Source organism: Sapajus apella, unplaced genomic scaffold (genome assembly GCF_009761245.1).
Source record: "Sapajus apella isolate SASKATOON/1434 unplaced genomic scaffold, GSC_monkey_1.0 scaffold197, whole genome shotgun sequence".
NCBI classification, from domain to species: Eukaryota; Metazoa; Chordata; class Mammalia; order Primates; family Cebidae; genus Sapajus; species Sapajus apella.
In genome coordinates this window covers 654,277-668,989 of record NW_022437137.1, presented here as the reverse complement: position 1 = coordinate 668,989, position 14,713 = coordinate 654,277, and the positions used below count along the sequence as shown (strand labels likewise).

General features: G+C 48.1%; 1 long non-coding RNA gene across 1 annotated transcript in view; it reads right to left on the bottom strand.

The window, feature by feature from the left end:
* The window catches only part of LOC116543823, a 126,463-nt gene that overhangs the window by 46,014 nt on the left and 65,736 nt on the right, over nt 1-14,713 (bottom strand). The gene's annotated exons all lie outside the window — the stretch shown is intronic.

The following is a 14,713-nucleotide window of genomic DNA, read 5'->3' as shown; positions in this document are numbered from 1 at the left end:
CTCAGCTCACTGCAACCTCCGCCTCCTAGATTCAAGCGATTCTCCTGCCTCAGCTTCCCAGGTAGCTGGGATTACAGGCATGCCTTACCATGCCCAGCTAATTTTTGTATTTTTAGTAGAGACAGGGTTTCTCCATGTTGGTCAGGCTGGTCTCGAACTCCTGACCTCAGGTGATTCATCTGTCTTGGTCAGAGTGCTAGGATTATAGACGTGAGCCACCACCCCCAGCCTAAATTTTTATTTTTATGGATTTAAGAGGTACAAGTACATTTTTGTTACATGGATATATTGCCTGGGCTTTCAGTTTAACAATCACCCAAATAACATACATGCTACCCAGTAGGTAATTTCTCATCCCTCAATCCCCTCCCACCCGATCATTATTAATTGTTTTGAGACAGGGGTCTTGCTGTGTTGCCCAGGCTGGTCTCCAACTCCTGACCTCAAACCATCCTCCTGCCTCAGCCTCCCAAGAAGTAGCTGGGATTTCAGGCATGAGCCACCATGCCCAGCTGTGGTTTCTGATTTTTCAGCAAGAGTTAGCCCTCCCTTTGAAAAGAGAAGGTTGTGAGTTCGAGACCGGCCTGATCAACATAGAGAAACCTCATCTCTACTAAAAATACAATAAAAGGAAAATAGCTGAACACCTATTGTGTACCACACCGGAGTACACCAAGCTCCTACACCCCTGGCACTGGAAAACTGGGATTGTCATTTCCATTTTCCTGATAAAGAAGTAGAAACTGCAGAGTGAAGAGATCACAGCATGGGTAAAGTACAGAGTCCAGCACCCAGCTCTGTCTGATGCCAAAGGCCAGGGGTTTTTCCACCACACCCCCAGGCCATCTTCCCAGGGGATGCCGCCTCCCCAGAAGGCCAGGACACATACTGGAATTTCTTTAGAGAGGACCTTGGACCCCTGGACCTTGGACCCTCATAGAGATCCTTTCTCAGAGCTGCCTGCTGGCGAGCGAGCCCTGAGAACCAAATACTTCCCAGCATGACAGGTGACACAGTGGGGCCATAGACACTGTTACAGATGGCTCTCGTGATGGTCAAAAGTCAGTTTGGGGGTTTTTTGTTTGGTTGTTTATTTGTTTGTTTTTAATAGAGATAGGGTTTCACCATGTTGGCCAGGATGGTCTTGAACTCCTGACCTCGTGATCCATCCGCCTTGGCCTCCCAAAGTGCTGGGATTACAAGCATGAGCCACCATGCCCAGCCTAATTTTTTGTTTTTTAGAGACAAGTTCTCACTCTGTCACCCAGGCTGGAGTTCAGTGGCATGATCATTGCCCACCATAACCTCCAATCCTGGGCTCAAGGGATCCTCGCATCTCAGCCTCCCAAGTATCTGGGACTACAGCAGCATGCCACCTCACCCACCTAATTTTTAATATTTTTTTGTAGAGACAGGGGTCGCACTTTGTCACCCAGGCTGGTCTCAAACTCCTGGCTTCAAGTGGTCCTCCTACCTGGACCTCCCAAAGTGCTGGAATTACTGACATGAGACACTGCACCTTGCTATAATTTTTTTTTAGTTTTAAGAAATACACTATCGGGCCAGGCGCGGTGGCTCACGCCTGTAATCCCAGCACTTTGGGAGGCCGAGGCAGGTGGATCACAAGGTCAAGAGATCGAGACCATCCTGGTCAACATGGTGAAACCCCGTCTCTACTAAAAATACAAAAAATCAGCTGGGCATGGTGGCACGTGCCTGTAATCCCAGCTACTCAGGAGGCTGAGGCAGGAGAATTGCCTGAACCCAGGAGGCGGGGGTTGCGATGAGCCGAGATTGTGCCATTGCTCTCCAGCCTGGGCAGCAAGAGTGAAACTTCGTCTCAAAAAAAAAAAAGAAATACACTAAAATGTTAATAGTGGTTGTAGAAGTTGGAATTACAGAGTTAAATGTTGTACAATAGCCATGCCTTATTTTCATAACTGGTAAATAAAGAATATAATATTTTTAAATTTATTTAAATGTCAAGGTTGGGCTGGCGTGGTGGCTCACACCTGGAATCCAGCATTTTGTAAGGCAAGGCAGGCAGATCGCTTGAGCTCAAGAGTTTGAGATCAGCCTGGACAACATGGCGAGATCCTGTCTCCATCAGAAACACAAAAAATGAACCAGGTGGACATGGTGGCACAGACTTGTGATCACAGCTAGTTGGGAGGCTAAGGTGCGAGGATTGCTTGAGGCCAGGTAATGGAGTCTGCAGTGAGCCGAGATCGTGCCACTGCACTCTAGCCTGAGTGACAGAGTGAGATCCCGTCTAAACAAAAAAAAAAAAAAGAAAAAAGAAAAGAAAAAAGGCAAGGATGATGATGATGACAGACCCAGGGAATATCATTAAGTGAACGGGAAATTGTCTTTATTCCTCACTTTTAAGATGGGGAAACTAAGGCCTCAGGAAGATAACCAAGTGTTTGCTGAATTGGGCTGAAGGAGATCTCCAATCACTCAATAGCAACCACCACGTCCCAGGCGGCTATCAAAGTTCCCACGATGGGCCAGGCACCGTGGCTCATGTCTGTAATTGCAGCACTTTGGGAGGCCATGGCAGGTGGATCACCTGGGATCAGGAGCGTGAGACCAACTTGGCCAACATGATGAAACCCCATTTCTACCAAAAAAAAAAATAAATAAATTATATATATATATATATATACACACACACACACATATGCACACAATAATTAGCCGGGTGTGGTGGAGCCTGTAATCCCAGCTACTCGAGAGGCTGAGGCAGGAAAATTGCTTGAACCTGGGAGGCGGAGGTTGCAGTGAGCCGAAATCGCACCACCGCATTCCAGCCTGGGCGACAGAGCAAGACTTACCAAAAAAAAAAAAAGTAAGTTCCTAAGATGCTGCTGAGCTTGTGATTGGCAGAGGCATTCGTTATTCTTACAAGGTTTTTTGTTAAGGGACCCGGTAAGTATCTACTACTAGGCAATTCTCACTTTCGGGCTCATATAAGCCTTCTAGCAGCCCTGCTGTTAACCACCCTTTAGAGCTTAGAGAGGTGAAGAGACAGGGGCCAGGTCCGAAAGAAAGGCACACTGTCTCCATTATACGGAGAGCCTGGGGCGCACATCCCCCCCACCCCCCTCCCCCTCGCTCAGCCCGTCTGGTGCCGCTGGCCCCTGCTGAGTAATCTTTTCTTAAGCCAAGTGGCTCTATTTTTCCTGCTGAGTCACGGTCCCGCGGTCTATTTTCGCTCAGTCACCGCCCCGATCTGTTTTCGCTGAGTCACGGTCCCGAGGTCTATTTTCGCTGAGTCACGGTCTGGAGATCTGTTTTCGTTGAGTTCCAGCTGCTCCAGGTTTAATCCCTTGGGGTAAAGTCCGGAATGTGAGGGTGGAGTCTGGAGTCGGATGTGCCTGGGCGAGCACGTCCGCGGTCTCATCGGAAGCCTGAATCCTAGGGAAGCCGCAGCAGCTCCTCCACCCTTCCTCTCACTCCTCCTCTAGCCTCTTGCCACTCCCTGCACCCCTGTTTTACGGAACTTCTATCTCCTGACGGCCTGCTGCAGGCCAGGCGCTGTGCTGGGGGCGTCACACTTTAAATGGCAGTTGGGTGGGGCGCAGGGACACCGCAACCTAAACGTGGGAGCTACCCAAATGGAGGGGAATCTGTAAATTAACTGGCCAGTCATCTTCAAAACCTTCAAAGGCTGAGGATGTCAAAGAGGCAGTCCAATTAAATGCAATACACGCTCTTGGGCTGGAGCCTGGTCTGGTAAAACGGCTAAAGAGGAAGTTATCGGGGCAATAGGGGACACTTGAATATAGGCTTTATATTGTTCAGGATATGCCACCCAAAATGTGCAACTTTGGATTAAGGGGCATTATTATTTTGAGATAGGGTCTCATTCTGTCACCCAAGCTGGAGTGCAGTGGCACGATCTGGGTTCACTGCAACCTCCACCTCCTGGGTTCAAGCGATTCTCGTGCCTCAGCCTCCTGAGTAGCTGGGATTACAGGCGTGCACCACCTTGCTCACCTCATTGATTAAGGATTACTTTGAGCTGGTCAGGTGTTGTGGTGCGCGCCTGTAGTCCCAGCACTTTGGGAGGCCAACGTGGGGGGATTGCTTGAGCTCAGGAGTTCCAGACCAGCTTGGGCAACAAGATGAAACATACAAAAAATAGAAAATACAAAAATTTTGCCAGGTATGGTGGTGCGTGGCTGTAGTCTCAGCTACTTGAGAGGCTGAGGCAGGAGGATTGCTTGAGCCCAGGAGGTTGAGGTTGCAGGCCACTGCACTCCAGCCTGGGCAACAGAGTGAGACTCTGTCTCAAAAAAAAAAAAAATTTTGAGGTAAAGGCACTTAAAAAACAAAACGAAACAAAACAAAACAAAAACAAACAAGTGTAAGAAGGTTGCTCTGGGCCGTCCGCGGTGGCTCAGGCCTGTGATCCCAGCATTTTGGAAGGCCGAGGTGGGCAGATCACCTGAGGTCAGAGTTCAACACCAGCCTGACCAACATGGAGAAACCCCGTCTCTCCTAAAAATACAGAATTAGCCGGGCGTGGTGGTGTATGCCTGTAATCCCAGCTACTCAGGAGGCTAAGGCAGGAGAATCACTTGAATCCAGGAGACGGAAGTTGCAGGGGTGAGCCGAGATCCTGCCATTGCATTCTGGCCTGGGCAACAGCAATACTCCATCTCAAAAAAAAAAAAGAAAAGAAAAGCTTGCTCTGACCTTTTTTTCTTCCTGAAAGCAGGAGATGAAATTCCATATGGAAGAGTTTTCTCTGTATGAGGAGAAAATTAGCATTCTTCTCACCCATGGCAGGAAGCTGAAGCCAAGAGAAATCTGTACAAACAAACCTTGTTAAAGCCAGATCTTCCCAGTCTCTTCTCTACCCAGTTAACTACCCTAGCCCACGCCCACGCGCCTTTACCTTGTCACGTTTTCACAGTTTACTATTCTGTGTCCAAATCAGCATGTAAGTGTTTGGCTCTGTTTCCTTGAGTCTTCTTTTCCTTAGGAGGGCCCACATGTTACATAAATGCACATTAAATAAATGTATATGCTTTTCTCCTACTAATCTGTCTCATGTCAGTTTCATTCTCAGGCCCAGGTGAAAATTCTAAAAGGGTAGGGGTAAAATTTTGCCTTCTCTATAATATAATGAATTTGTATCAAAGTCAAATTTCCTGATTCTTATAATCATATGGCAGGGACTGCCCTCCAGATATGGTACATGCTAAATAATTTGTGGATAGATGGGCATGGTGGCTCGCTCCTGTAATCCCAGCACTCTGAGAGACCAAGGCAGGAGGACAGCCCCTGACATCAGGAGTTGGAGACCAGCCTGGGCAAAATAGCAAGACCCCATCTCTACTAAAAATAAAAAAAATTATCCAGGTGTGGTGGCATGAGCCTGTAGTCCCAGATACTCGAGAGATGGAGGCAGAAGGATATATATATATAAATACGTGTGTGTGTATATATATCTGTTCATATATATTCAAAAATATATATGCATATATATCAAGAGAGAATATCATTAAAAAAACGTGACAAAATGCTAACAAATGGTGAATCTGGATGAAGGTATACAGAAATTCTCTGTGTCATTCTTTTCTGGACATTTAAAATTATTTCAGAGAAGTTTACTTTTTGAGAAAAAGGTAAATATGGGCCGAGCACAGTGGCTTACGCCTGTAATCCCAGCACTTTGGGAGGCCAAGACAGGTGGATCACCTAAGGTCAGGAGTTTGAGACCAGCCTGGCCAATATGGTGAAATCCTGTCTCTACTAAAAATACAAAATTAGCCTGGCATGGTGGCACAAGCCTGTGATCCCAGCTACTCAGGAGGCTGAGGCAGGAGAATTACTTGAACCCAGGAGACAGAGATTGCAGTGAGCCGAGATTGTGCCATTGCACTCTAGCCTGGACAACAAGAGCAAAACTCCATCTCAAAAACAAACAAACAAAAAAAATGAAGAACCTGAGATTCAAAACTCCTGACTGAAATCAAAGTTTGTTCAATGTTAGTAACCCCTGCCCTACTGCAGAACCATCCAGAAATTTCTAGATAGGAAAAAGCCTCTGGCTGAATCATGAAAGGGGAACTGGATGCCTCTCTGACCAACATAATGGCTATCATTTACTATGTGCCTCCTCTGCCAGGCCTCACTGTAAGCTTTTTTTTTTTTTTGAGATGGAGTCTTGCCTTGTCACCTAGGCAGGAGAGCAGTGGCACGATCTTGGCTCGTTGCAACCTCTGCCTCCAAGGTTCAAATGATTCTCTTGCCTCAGCCTCCCAAGTAGTTCCCAGGCGCCCGCCACCACACTCAGCTAATTTTTGTATTTTCAGTAGAGACAGGGTTTCACCATATTGGCCAGGCTGGTCTCGAACTTCTGACATTGTGATCCACCTGCCTCAGCCTCCCAAAGTGTTGGGATTACAGGCGTGAGCCACTGCACCTGGCCTGTGAACTTCTTAAATACATACGTTAAACTGATTTAGTCCTCACCACATCCCCTTGAATCAATGCTGTTATTATTCCTCACTTTGTCAGATGAGAAAATAAAAGTTTAGGGGGTTCCAGTGTACACAGATGGGAAGTCATGGATCCTGAATTTGACTGCAGTCCTTCTGCCTAGAGTTTATTGCTTTACCTAGTCTATACTATACTAACAGTACCTTGATCCGGTTGAACCAGGGCATAGCAGATCTTGGAGCTATGGTCAGATTCTGTTTTGGCAAGACTGGCCTGGTAGTCTGCACCCTCCAAAGGCTAGAGTGCCCTCTTGTCTGGCTGTAGGTCTTTGGTCACTGGGTACACGCTAATCGAGGCTGCACAATGTTTGGAAAAGATGTCTCTGTTTTAAGGCCAGACACGGTGGTGCACGCCTATAATCCCAGCACTTTGGGAGGTCTTAAAAGTTTCCTAGTACTCCTTGGTAATTCCCTCACTTCAAGTAGGTCACCAGTGTTCCAATTAGATTCGCTTGCTTAATTTTCTAGAATTTTATATAATTCTATGTACATTATGCATGTGTGTGTGTATTGCTTTGGCAAGCTCTATTATTAGGAACATTCATCTTTCGTTTGTTTCATGTGTGGCAAACCCTTCCTTCCAGTCTGTTGGTAGGGTTTCAACCTTATTTACTGGATCTCTTGTCATCAGAAGGTTCAGTGTTTTGCAGTTCAGTCTATGGATTTTTTTTTTTTTTTTTTTTTTGAGACGAAGTCTTGTTCTTTTGTCCAGGCTGGAGTACAGTGGTGGGATCTCGACTCATTGCAACCTCTGTCCCCCACTGCCCCTGGGTTCCAGCGATTCTCCTGACTCAGCCTCCAGAGTAGCTGGGATTACAGGAGACTGCCATCATGCCCGGCTAATTTTTGTATTTTTAGTAGAGTTGGGGTTTCACCATGTTGACCAGGCTGGTCTCGAACTCCTGGCCTCAGGTGATCCACCTGCCTCAGCCTCCCAAAGTGCTACAATTACAGGCATGAGCCACCACGCTTGGCCTAGTCTATGGATTTTTAAAAATGACTTGGGCTTGTCTTCCTTGCCTTAGAAGGCTGTCTTCCAGCCTGTCACACAGCAGTTAAACTGCAGACGCTCACTGGTGCCCCTACCTTGCAGAATCGAGTAAATGTTCTTTTTGGGTCTGTGTGGGGTGTGGGTGTGGTCAGGACACTCTCTGTGACCTTATTTACTGCGGATGTCCCCTGCTTGAGGATATCCTCGCAGGGTCTCCTTATTCTCTTTAGCCACCATCCAGCTTGGCCAAGAGACCTCCCCATGATTCCCCCCACCCCAGGGCCTTGCCTCTGTTTTTCAGTTAGGAGCTGGGGAGCCACTGACCCGCCCCCTCCCTGCCGCCCAAACCACTTCTGTTTCCTGAGGGCGCCTTGGGAATGCTGAGTCGTGATTTCCTCACTCCTCTCGTGCAGCTGCATTTCTGCTGAGTCATGGTTGGGAGGGGGGACTCACCGAAACAAAGGGAGGGCGGATTTTGCTAGATTTTGCTGAATCACTAGTACTGCCTCAGTGTCTCTTTGGGTGGGAGGTGAAAGGGCAGCTTTAATGGTAGGCAGGAGGCAGTGAAACTTCTAGAAAAAGGCAGAAGCCTCTTTGTCTTTTCTACGTCTTTACACATTGTTTGCAAGGCCCTGTTCCATACATCTGGAAATTAATAGGTCCAAGACGGAGTTGCTGGGCTTCCCCTCAAACCTCCCGGTTGCTTGGACTGAAATCGGGAGACTCCTTGACTCCCCTTCTCTCTTACATCTGTTTCTTTTTCTTTTTATAATTTTTTTTTTTTTTTTTAGACAGAGTCTTGCTCTGTTGTCCAGGCTTAAGTACAGTGGTACAATCCCGGCTCACTGCAACCTCCACCTCCCGGGTTCAAGCAATTTTCCTGCCTCAGTCTTCTGAGTAGCTGGAATTAGGTGCTCACTACCATGCTCAGCTAATTTTTGTATTTTTATTAGAGACGGGCTTTCGCCACGTTTACCAGGCTGCTCTTGAACGCCTGACCTCGTGATCTGCCCACCTTGGCCTCCCAAAGTGCTGGGATTACAGGCATGAGCCACCGCATCTGGCCATTTTTTCTTTTTTTTTTTTTGGGATGGAGTCTTGCTCTGTCATCCAGGCTGGAGTGCAATGGCATGATCTCAGCTCACTACAATCTCTGCTTCCCAGGTTCAAGCAGTTCTCCTGCCTCAGCCTCCCAAGTAGCTGGGACTACAAGCACCGGCCACCATGCCCGGCTAATTTTTGTATTTTTAGTAGAGACAGGGTTTCACCATGTTGGCCAGGCTGGTCTTGAACTCCTGACCTCAAATGATCCACCCACCTCGGCCTCCCAAAGTGCTGGGATTACACGTGTGAGGCACTGCACCTGGCTCCTTTTTTATATTTGAGACAAGGTCTTGTTCTGTTACCCAGGCTGGAGTGCAGTGGCACGATCATGGCTCACTGTAGCCTCCACCTCCTGGGCCCAAGCAATCCTCTGCCCTAAGCCTCCCATGTAGCTGGACCATAGGCATGTGCCACCACACCCAGCTAAAGTTTTTATTTTTGTAGAAGTTCTTTACTTGTAAAAGCTCCTGTGATTAGACTGGTCTCACTGAGGGAAGCTAAGATAACCTCCCTATTTTAAGGTCTGTAACCATAATTACATCTGCAAAGTGTAATTAAGCTATTCCAAGGCAATGCAACATAGTTACATTGTACAGGTTCAGGTACTAGGGTGTGGGCTTGGAGGGCCTATTCTGCCTACCATATCCTGTGTTTGGTAAGGATTACAGGAGACCATGCTTGGGAGACTGCTTGGCTCAGAACAGACCTCAAACAAAGTATCTTTCCAACTTTCACACCCATTTTTATCTTCTGTGGCCCTGCCCTCTTTTTGGGTCACTGCTCCTATTTCCCAGGCTTCCTCCATTAGGAACCTGAGCATTTGCCCATGCCTGGTCAAGTGGGTTCCCATCTACTGACTACAAACTTGTATCTCCAGCATGCACAGAGAGCTGGCCTGTTCCAGCTGCCCAAACATTTGGCTCTCAAAGGAAAGCTCGGAGAAGGAGGCAGTGGATTAATGACAGAATAAAGCCTTTTTTTTTTTTTTTGAGACAGAGTCTTGCTCTCTCGCCAGACTGGAGTGCCATGGCGTGATCTTGGCTCACTGCAACCTCCACCTCCTGGGTTCAAGCGATTCTCCTGCCTCAGCCTCCCAAGTAGCTGGGACTACAGGCGTGTGCCACCACGCCCAGCTAATTTTTATGTTTTTAGTAGAGACCGGTTTCACGACGTTGGCCAGGATGGTCTCAATCTCCTGACCTCGTGATCCACTGGCCTCAACCTCCCAAAGTGCTGGGATTACAGGCATGAGCCACCATGCCTGGCCTCAGAATAAAGCTTTCATGGTGGACGCCAGATGGCACACTGAGAGAAGTATCCTGGGAAAACAGTAGTTGGGGGGAACACCCCAGGGTCCTTAGGGTCTCTATCTGTCCTTCCCTGCTTCCCAAAGCTGAGGGTCTGTCCCAGGTATGAGCAAGACAGGCTTTCAGTAGGGGAGAATTCATTTCCTGTTGCTGCCATAAGTCACAAACTTCATGCCTTAAAACACAAATTTATGTTTTATTTAAAGCATGAATTTATTCCCTGCATTCTGGAGGTCAGAAAGTACTAACATGGGTAGGCAGAGCTGCATTCCTCTGGAGCTCCAGGAAAGAATCCATTTTCTCACCTTTTCTAGGTTCTGGGGGTTTGGATGTGGCCATCTTTTTTTTTTTTTGAGTCTCCCTCTGTCGCCCAGACTGGAGTGCAGTGATGCGATCTCAGTTCACTGCAATTTCTGCCTCCCCATTTCAAGCAATTCTCCTACCTCAGCCTCCCCAGTAGCTGGGATTACAGGCAGCTAATTTTTTATTTTTAGTAGAGACAGGGTTTCGCCATGTTAGCCAGACTGGTCTTGAACTCCTGACCTCGTGGTCCACCTGCCTCAGCGTCCGAAAGTGCTGGGATTACAGGTATGAGCCACTGTGCCCAGCGGATGTGGACATCTTTCAGGGGCTGCTATTTGGCCCACCAGGAGGAGAGAGAATAGCATTTGGATCTTTCTGTTGCTTGAGGAAAAAGAAGGGGAAGTCAGGAAGCTGAATCAGCATGCGACAGGGCCACAAGCTCAACACTGGGACAGCAGAGAGGACCAGAACATCTCCAGCCTGGACATCTCTTCCACCCCAGCAACTTCTGTGTGGGAGGTCTGTTCTAACTAAGTCGGGCTCTCAGAGAGCAAGCCCAGACCGGGAGCCGGGAACCCTGGGTCACTGGAGGTCCTGTTTCCAATGAGGGCAAAGCCTGGTCAAGTCCCTCTTGCTCTTAGGGTCTCTGCTCCCCTGTGTTAAATAAAAAGGGTTCAGATCTCATGAGTTTTATCCTCTAGGGTCGCTGATTTGACAGACTTTGGATCTACACATGCCAATTCATCTCCCCTAAACTCCTGCACCCTCTGTGAGAGGGGTTGGGGTGTGGTAGTCAGGACTGCGGGGGCTGGCTTCAAAGTGCTGTAGTTCGAATCCCGGCTCTACCATCGTTAACTGTGTGACTTGGGAAAATTACTTATCTTCTTTGTCCCTCAGTGCTTATGTGGGCAAAATAGAGATGAAAATAACAGGCCATGGTGGCTCACGCCTGTAATTCCAGCACTTTGGGAGGCCGAGGTGGGCAGATCGCCTGAGGTCAGGAGTTTGAGACCAGCCTGGCCAACATGGTGAAACCCCATCTCTATTAAAAATACAAAAATTAGCTGGGCGTGGGGGCGTGCGCCTGTAATCCCAGCTACTTGGGAGGCTACGGCAGGAGAATCACTTGAACCCGGAGCGGAGTTTGTAGTGAGCCGAGATCGTGCCACTGCACTCCAGCCTAGGCGACGGAGTGAGATTTTGTCTCAAAAAAAAAAAAAAAAAAAATGATGCTTGGCCATACCTTGCAAGGCTGTTGTCAGGATGGGCTGATATCGTGCACATAAAGTCTCTGCACATAGTAAATTCTGAATAAAGCCTGGTTAGAATGACAGTTTGGAATTGTAGCTTGCTTCCAGTCCACTCTATCAGCCCAGTAATATTACAGGCTAACAACATTATTATTTTTCCCAGAAAGAGGCCCTGAAACATCTATTCATTCATGCCTGCATTCAGTATTAACTGTCTGTGACCTGCCAGGCACTGCTCCCCAGGAACTGCGGATTTACAAAACAAAGCGGACGAGGTCTCCATCCCTGTGCTTTGCATGCCACTGCTGGGGCTCGGAAAGTGATACCAGGACAACTGGTGCTCTGACTGATGAGAGGCCTTAGGCGCTGCCTCAGAGGCCAGGTCCCTCTAAGCTTGCTTCTCTTGTACCCCTAACAAATGCAGGGAGAGACTCTCTCTGGAATTTCCTTATCTGATCAAGAACACTTCTTCCCAAAAGGAATACAACTGTGTTAAGCCCTTTTTCTAGGAATCTCATCAAATATCCAGGAAAGATTGACCACTGGAGAGAGAAAGAAACTGGGAGTCATCACCAGGCCCGGACAGATTTATCTGGTCTTTTGAGGGCAGGTAAGAAATTACCTGGAGCTGGGCGCGGTGGTGCGTGCCCGTAGTCCCAGCTACTCCGGAGGCTGAGGTGGGAGTTGAGCCCCAGAGTTCTGGGCTGTAGTGCGCTATGCCGATCAGGTGTCCGCACTAAGTTCGGCATCAATATGGTGACCTCCTGGAAGCGGGGGACCACCGGGTTGCCTAAGGAGGGGTGAACCAGCTCGGGTCGAAAACGGAGCAAGTCAAAACTCCTGTGCTGATCAGTAGTGGGATCGCGCCTGTGAATAGGCACTGCACTCCAGCCTGGGCAACAGAGCAAGACCTGTCTCTGAAAAAAGAAAGAAAAAAAAGATTACCTGGTGGACGTTATCTGCATAGGACAACCTTTGTCCCTGTGTAGCTCCTCCTCTCACTTCCCTTTACTGTCTGCCTTTCCCCTCCAGGGCCGTTCTTTCTTTTTAATGATTGACCTCTTTCAAAACAATTGTCTGCATTCCCTATCTACCTTCTCCCCTATAAAAAAGGCTAGATAGGGTCTGTACTGCCCTGGGTTACAGGGTCACCTTTCTTCTGTGATGACCACATTAAAATACATTCTTGTATGCCTTTTCTCTTATTAACCTCCATTTTGAAAAAAAAACCAACAAAAACTACAACAAAAAAACAAAAAGATAACCTGCCCTTTGTCAGGTGGTTTTCAGGGAACCTTCAAAGAAAGAAGGGGGATTTTTTTCAAGGCCCTTAGCACACTGTTGGGAGAACAATCCTTTCCAATTCACTCAGAAGTGCCTCTGGGAAGTAGTGGCCCTATGAGGAAGTTTTTTTTTTTCCCCTCATTTTTTTCTTTTTCTTTTTTTTTTTTTTTGAGAGACAGGGTCTTGGTCTGTTGCCCAGGTTAGAATGCAGTAGCATGAGGCTGGAAGTGGTGGCTCCGACCTGTAATCCTAGCACTTTGGGAGGCCGAGGCGGGCGGATCACTTGAGGTCAGGAGTTCAAAACCAGCCTGGTCAACATGGTGAAACCCTGTCTGTACCAAAAATACAAAAAAATTTAGCAGGGCGTGGTGGCAGGCACCTGTAATCCCAGCTACTCGGGAGGCTGAGGCAGGAGAACTGCTTGAACCCAGGAGGCAGAGGTTGCAGTTAGCCAAGACTGTGCCATTGCACTCCAGCCTGGGTGACAGAGCAAGACTTCCATCTCTACAAAAAAAAAAAAAAAAAAAAAAAAAGAAGAAGAAAAGAAGAGAAGAGAATGCAGTAGCGTGATCACAGCTCACTGCAGCCTCTACATTCCAGGCTCAAGCAAACCTCCAGCCTCAGCCTCCCAAGTAGCTGGGACCACAGGCATGTGCCACATGCCCGGCTAATTAATTTTATATTTTGTAGAGACGGGTCTCCCTATATTGCGCAGGCTAGTCTTGAACTCCTGGGCTCAAAGCAATCTTCCCACCTCAACCTCCCAAAGTGCTGGGACTACAGGTGTAAGCTACCATGCCAGGCCTGAAAGCCATCTTAAAAAAAAAAATCTCATAATGAGAATCGTGGTATTGGGAAAGGGCTTTATGAATCATCTGGTCCATTTGTTTTGTCCTCTGCGCTCACCCAGTCACCCTATTTCCCCCGAGGCCTAAGCAGTCCACCTCATGTGGAATTGATTCCATAGGCGATTAGCAAGGGTCAGGTGTGCTTGGAGCCCTGAGCAGTCACTGAGTTTAAGTCAGACCTGAACGTGGCTGGAAGAGTGTCCCACACCTCCCAACAGGGAAGCAGTTTTTATGACAGGTGTCCCAGTCCAGGCAGGTACCAGCTGCTGCCCGAGTGTGAAAGAGGCAGGCGGGGACTTAGTCTCCTCCCTGGGTTTGGACACGGCTTCCTGCTTTATGTGTGACACCACCGCATCCCTCTGAGCCAAAGTTTCCCCATCTGTAAAATGGGAGTGACCTACCCCTATAGGACAGTTGTAGGGACAAGCCATGAAAATGCGAGTCTCTGTTTTTTGATAGGAACTCAAAAAACAGATCCTAATGTACATTTAAAGTGGGTGTGGCCAGTCGCAGTGGCTCAGGTCTGTAATCTCAGCACTTTGGAAGGTAGAGGTGGGCAGATCACGAGGTCAGGAGTTCAAGACCAGCCTGATCAACATGGTGAAACCCTGTCTCTACTAAAAATACAAAAATTAGTTGGGTGTGGTGGTGGGTGCCTGTAATTCCAGCTACTTCGGAGGCTGAGGCAGGAGAATCGCTTCAACATGTGGAGGTGGAGGTTTTGGTGAGCCAAGAGTGTGCCATTGCACTCCAGTCTGGGCAACAGCTCCGTCTCAATAAATAAATAAATATATAAAGTGGGTGTGAGAAAGACAAGCTGTCAGCAGAGGATTCCAGGAGGTGACATTTTAGGGAGTTGGAGACAGCAGGGTCTGGGTTGCTAAGTCCCCGATGTTGCCCACCAGCCTCTTGCTCTGAGAAGCGCTACCTCCCAGCTTTCTGGAACTTTCCGTGATACTTGGGGTGCATCAAGTCCCATGGGGACAGGGAGCAGAAGCGCGGCGGGGGTCGGGGGGGGGTTGGCTCAGGATGGAGCAAAATCACACCCAGAGCCTGCAGCTGCTAGATTTCCTTAAAGGGGGGTGGTGTGGTGTGTGTGTGTGTGTGTGTG